The 6,000-nt window shown below is 34.4% G+C and overlaps 1 protein-coding gene across 1 annotated transcript in view; it reads right to left on the bottom strand.

Annotated features, from left to right (window-relative positions):
* LOC116337418 overlaps positions 1 to 3,521 on the bottom strand; it is a 45,093-nt gene extending 41,572 nt beyond the window's left edge. The window contains exon 1 of the mRNA XM_031761974.1: positions 2,136 to 3,521. The gene's annotated coding sequence lies outside the window, so the exon portion shown is untranslated. The remainder of the gene's footprint in view (positions 1 to 2,135) is intronic.
* Between the last annotated feature and the right edge of the window lie 2,479 nt (positions 3,522 to 6,000).

Consider the following 6,000-nt stretch of genomic DNA (forward strand, 5'->3'; position numbering starts at 1 on the left):
TTATTTATCTATTATCTTTTTGTCGGTTTACATTTCTAATTATGGAGATAAACATACTCAATTCTCGGGTTCTCCAGTCAGCAGCTCACTTCGTTCTCGAAACCGGTTGCCAAGTCAAATGAAATCTGAATGCTATTCGGGATTGAACTGGAAGTTGAAAAAACATACACACACACGAACAAACCCAACCAGAGCAACAAAATAAAGCGACAACAACAGCCACCCCAAATAGAAAACATAACCAACCAAAAGGGTGCATAGTAAAATCTGTCGACATACTCTATTTATGGCTTTTAAGCAAATTGAAAATAAATTTTGATTCAGTCACAAGTTAAATCGTGGTTTGCGAAAACAAGAACTATGGCAAAATAATTGTCGGTTTAGTATCCTTTAAACTTGTGCAATTGATTTTACCCAGCTCTTAACATTTTGTCCAGCGAGGGAAAAAAATGAAAAGAAGAAAATTTCAAATGCAAAAGCGAAAAAAAGGAAGAAAAATTCAATGGAAAACGAGTAACCCGAAAAATTCATACAATAAACAAAGAGGTCAGGCAAATTAATGGGAAAAACTAGAATCTTTAGTAATCATACACCCACACATAGTGTACGCATCGTTGCTGAAATGATTTTTGAATCATTTCAAAGTTTTCAAAATAACTGACTAAAACTATAAATCAATGTTGATTCAACATTTTGCTGCTCAAAGTTTTGCGTTGAAAAAAAGTATGTGTCAGTACATACATACATACTGAGTGTGTGAGTGTGATCAGAAGTTGGCATCAATGCAATATGTACAACAGGAGCTAACTTCTTCGTCCAGTGTTTTTGGACCGATTTCGGTACCTGATGAATTTAAAACTCGTATACTTCATGCGCCAAATCTCCATTGTTATCATGTCGAACATTTCCACAAAACCAGATAGATTCAAATACGTCATTTGTTTTGATTTCATTCGGAAAATTCATTGCGGTGATGCATATGAATTGTTTTGGTATTTTATCCATTGTTGCTAAAAATGCGCACATTGAAGAATTGAAAATTCAAATGCAAAATGGTATTGCAATGCATTCCAATACGAGAATAAATAAGAGGCTCTTTTAATTACAAAACATAAACACAAAATCGTACATTCGAAGTTTTGAACAATTTTCCAAGTGATTTCAATTTCGATATTTTCGAAATGATCGATTGATATCAATAAATACACTTTATTTAGGGTATTCATTGAATGCCGTTTGTTTCTTTAAACTTGTGTTACACTTGGAAATAGTAAAATAACAAAATTATTTAGAATGAAGAAAAAAAATCGAATAAAAAGCCAGAAACTCAAAACTCTTCACAATGGCTGTTTGTAGTTTTGACATTATTCTATGGGGATGAAGCAGCGTGTTTCGGTACTGATTCTTCTTCTTCTTCAGTATTTGTACCTCACTCACAATATTGTTAAGTTTTGTACTAAAGGGAGACCCCATATTGGCAGCAGTAAAAAATGATGGACAAAATAAAAATGAAAGAATCGATTGGCTTTTTATAGTATGCATTTGAATTTTGAACGGATCAAATGGATCTATCCTACTTTGATGCATTTCGATTTTGTGACATTTATTGATTTGTCTTAAGCGCGGAAAACTGAATTTAGATTCAATGAATGTGTCTCCACACACAAAAAATTAAATCTGTAATAATTTACTACTACTTGTATTGGTAAAGATTGGTAATTTTCATTGTAGTATTTACAATTTTACCACCACTTGGCGTATTACCGATCCAATGTAGAATTCCAAAAAATGGGATCCTGCACCTCAATTGATGTTAGAAAAATTCCAAAATTATTCTAAGTGGATCTATATGGGAATGTATAATATATACATAATCTATCTGACGGTATTCTCTAGCATATTGGCATATAAAGCACCGTAAATGCAATGAACCATAGTGAAAATTCGTTTGATTCGAACGATAGTTTTTTGGTGGTTTCCAATTTCTTATCCTCGCCATTCGTCTTATTTCGTCAAACTATAAAAAAGTCAGATCATGCATGTTTTCATTCATAGAATGATAATTATTATGCTTCATTCGCGCCAGGCGAACGATGCTCATTTAAAGTTTTCAACGAAAGTCTTTTAAAACTTACCCAAAGTACACAATGAGAATTGAGAGAAAATGCAAGTTTTTCCCTCCTGCCACACTCCGTTCGTTTAGCAATGTACGTTTTTCTCTTTCGTTTTTTTGTTGTTGTTGCGAGTTTCGTAACGAAAACGTGTGTTTTCCCACTCGCTGCGTTTTCGTGTATACGTTGTCGATGCAGTACTGATTTGCAATTAAACGCTCTTTTTTGTGATCAATTTTTTTTCGTGTCTGTTCGCTCTTTTACGTGTGTGTTTGTATTTCAGTTTCGATGAATTGCCATGGGCGCGTTAAGATACAGATGTAAAACTTCTTCTACAAACTAAACAGACTCCAACGAATCCAATCGTAATGGTGATCGTTACTTCGATTCACTTTTTTCTTCTCTTAACTCACAAATTAAAGGCTTTTATTGTTTCGCGTTCCGTTCGTTATCTCGTTTTTTTTTTGTTCTTAGTAATTATTTAGTTTTGTTAAGTATATAGCTACTGTTTTTTTTAGTAAAGTTCTTGTCACAGTCGATGCTTTTTAATGAAGTTATAATCAGACGTTTTTTCAAAATATAGAGTATAGTTCATTGTCATCGATAATTATTAGAATGTTCAATGTACTTGAAATCGAAAAAAACGAAAAATTCGCGTTTTTTAATCGTTTTATCCTCGGGTTTATTAGTACGTTCTTATTCCGATAAGTTTGTCACTTAAGTTTTATTTTTCTTAGCTTAGCGTGTTTCTTTCTTTTTATCTAACTTCGTCGATATATTCGATGTGCTTGTTTTGGATCAATTAATTAATAGCATCGTTAAATTCACAGATGCGTCTCATTTGTTCAACGGATGAATCAGTTGGAAAATCACGCTTGTTTATTAAAATGTTTATTATTTTTATTCAAATAATTTAATCATAATGCACATAAAATCTTCACTGTCGATTACTGATTCAAGCTTCGAGTAATTTATGAAAATGATTGGCGATTTTAAACAGTTTCAATCACAAATAAAACGAGTGAATCAATGAAATAAGAACATTTCACGAGTGTATTGCACTAGCATTTCATTTCAGACTGAAATATCGTGTGATGTGGTATCGAAATCAGAATAACCGAGCATGAAAAAAAACGTGCCAAAATAAATACATTTAATGAAATTGGTGTTTACAAGTGTGATGTAATTGAAAATTAACGCCACTAATTAACAACTGTATCAATTGGATGTACTCGCAACAACTTTCATCCACTTGAAATAACGACTTAAGAACCATTGGGTTTATATGTTGCGTACCAGACCATAAACAGTCATTGAAAAACCGTTGAAAATCCGTTCGTTCGTTCGAGTTTCGGTTTGAGAAAAACGTCGGTTGTTTGTTGAGTATCTTTCGAAAGTCGCATTCGTACTAAAGACGTATTTCGATTGCAATCCAATTTTTATCTAGTAGATGCTGCCGTTGTTGTGACCGTCAACGGTGTTACTGTCTTCATTCGATACTTTCACACAGTTTGGATGCTATAACATTCCATTTAGTTGTAACATTGGCTTTGGCACATGCAGACGCACTTCTCCGTTTTTTCCATCTCCGAAATAAAAGCTTTCGGTTCTTAGCAGAGCCGCTGAGTCCGTTTCGAATGGCACTTCGCTTGAGAATTGTTAGTGTTGTTACTCTCTCTCTCTCTCCCTCTCTCTCTCTGTTGTTTGTAAGCTTGTGTGTACATGGACCGCGGAGGGCATGCCAACGCTGCTGCTTGCATCAAGTGGAGAATTAAAGCGTATAATAATTGCGTATGCTACAACCGAACCGTTCCATGTGCTTGTGTGCCTTTGGGATACTTGCCTTACATATCGTGTACATACCCTTTTTCATGCGAAAGATATCTTTTTATGCATCAAAACAGAGAGGAGACATTTTTTGTTTCTCTTTCAGACTCTCTTTACAATTCAGATATGCCGATTTTGAATATAATTTGGCGGCGAATAGTATTAGCCGCGTGCTGTGCGTCGGTTTTATTTCAAGTAATCTAAGCATGATTGCCGGTATGAATGTGCCGAGAATAATAAAAGTAAATTCAAAAACGCTTTGGATAATCCTCGTTGATCTTGCTTAAATCGCATTCGTATTATATTTGGGCGCGTATGGCAGCGACTTGCTTTGATTATATTTTCTTAACTGAGAATATTCTCTATTTTTTTTACTCTCTACTTTCAACAACAACCTTAAAGTAAATCCCAACAAAACCAAAACAAACGAAACCGAACACATCGAACTGGGTAGTGATGGCAGCATACGATGGCGGCAGCGATGGCGTTGACAGCTGCAAGCAGTAACAGATAAAGAGCCACAACAATATGGGTTAAATGTGCTCAAGAGAATTTCCGTCATTTCACCGTTTACGATCCTTGAATTTTTGATCATCTCTTAAACAATTCGCATTCGAAATCTAAACAGTCCAGTCATGAACTGTGCTAGTTAAACGATTCGACGAATAGAATTTATCAAAAAAAAACAAGCATAGCCCACATTAGCGTGCAGTATTTTTGGTGCTCGCTCTGTTTATGTCTGCCTCTGTTTTTTTCTCTTTCGATCTTATTTTCATAACATTACGATAAATATGCAGCCGAAAACAGAGAAAACATTTTAAAATTATCATTTTTACCACATTAAGTGGATATGCCAGCATTCGATGTTGTCCATTGCCTTTTCGAGGCGATTATTTAAATTTGCAAATAAATTCATGTTCATTACAATTTTATATTTGAATCAGACCTTCTTTGGCATACGTTCAAATTGATGTTTTAGTCACAATCGGCGCACAAGCAGAAAAAGCTCCAACCACGTATGTGTGCTTTCACCAACCGACCGGCATACATGACTATAACCATTCAATTCTATTTATATAGACGTATATATTCATGTGTCATTACAATTATCCGCGAAAAATTGCTCGATTCGTTGCAATTAAAAATTGTTTGTTTTTTTTTCGTTTTGGAATAACGTAAACTCATCAGCGCCCTTTCTTCTTGTTGCGATGAAATCGATCAATCGACGGCAGATCATAAGAAAACCCGTCTCTTTTTTCCCTCACTTGAATTGGAGTTTATAAACTACTCGGAACATTCACTCGATAGCTATCTAATTACATGCTACCACCTTCCATTCGTTAGATTAACGATTCGTTTGTTTTATTTTTACACTATTCATTTTTCTTTCATGCTTTTCATTCCAACGTTTCTCTGTCGTTCAATCGTTTCAGTCTCTTTTCACTTGTTATCAAAATTAATCACTTTGGACAGATGCTCACTTCCCATTATGCAGGTCATTAGTTTTTATTTTCCATTTTGATGCGAAGACCTCAATGAACTCACACGCTCCGCTTTACTCGCGCCCTTTTCTTGCGCATTTCGCTTACTTTAATCTCTTCTTCTTTATCTTTAATTACAACTTTTTCAATTCGATGTGCTTTTTTCTCTATTCCTCTGATTCTTCTTTAAAAGAAATATATAAATTTCAGGTGCAAAAATGAAATGAAAGTAAAATGCTTCCGACAATAATATGAACTGAATATTATTTGGTTTTGGATATTCTCTTCGAGTATAACTCAAATGTCGGATGAAGCGAAAATAAAGAAATTATGTGATAATTAACGTTAATTTAAAAAGAATTGTTTGTACACAAATCGAAAGTGGGCAAAATAACTGATTCTACGCGTGGTTCTTCAAAATTATGATATTCAGTAAAAAACCGCGCGCTCAACCACGAAATATTCAAATCCATATACAGCAACAATAACATTGTTTCTTGAATGTATGTGTGACAGTGGACTTGGTCGCTTGGTTCTTTTGATAACTTGACTCTTTCTTCTCGATAAAAGCATTAAAATCG

This window comes from Contarinia nasturtii, unplaced genomic scaffold (genome assembly GCF_009176525.2).
Source record: "Contarinia nasturtii isolate CC-2019 unplaced genomic scaffold, AAFC_CNas_1.1 Cnas_scaffold_285, whole genome shotgun sequence".
Classification (NCBI taxonomy): domain Eukaryota; kingdom Metazoa; phylum Arthropoda; class Insecta; order Diptera; family Cecidomyiidae; genus Contarinia; species Contarinia nasturtii.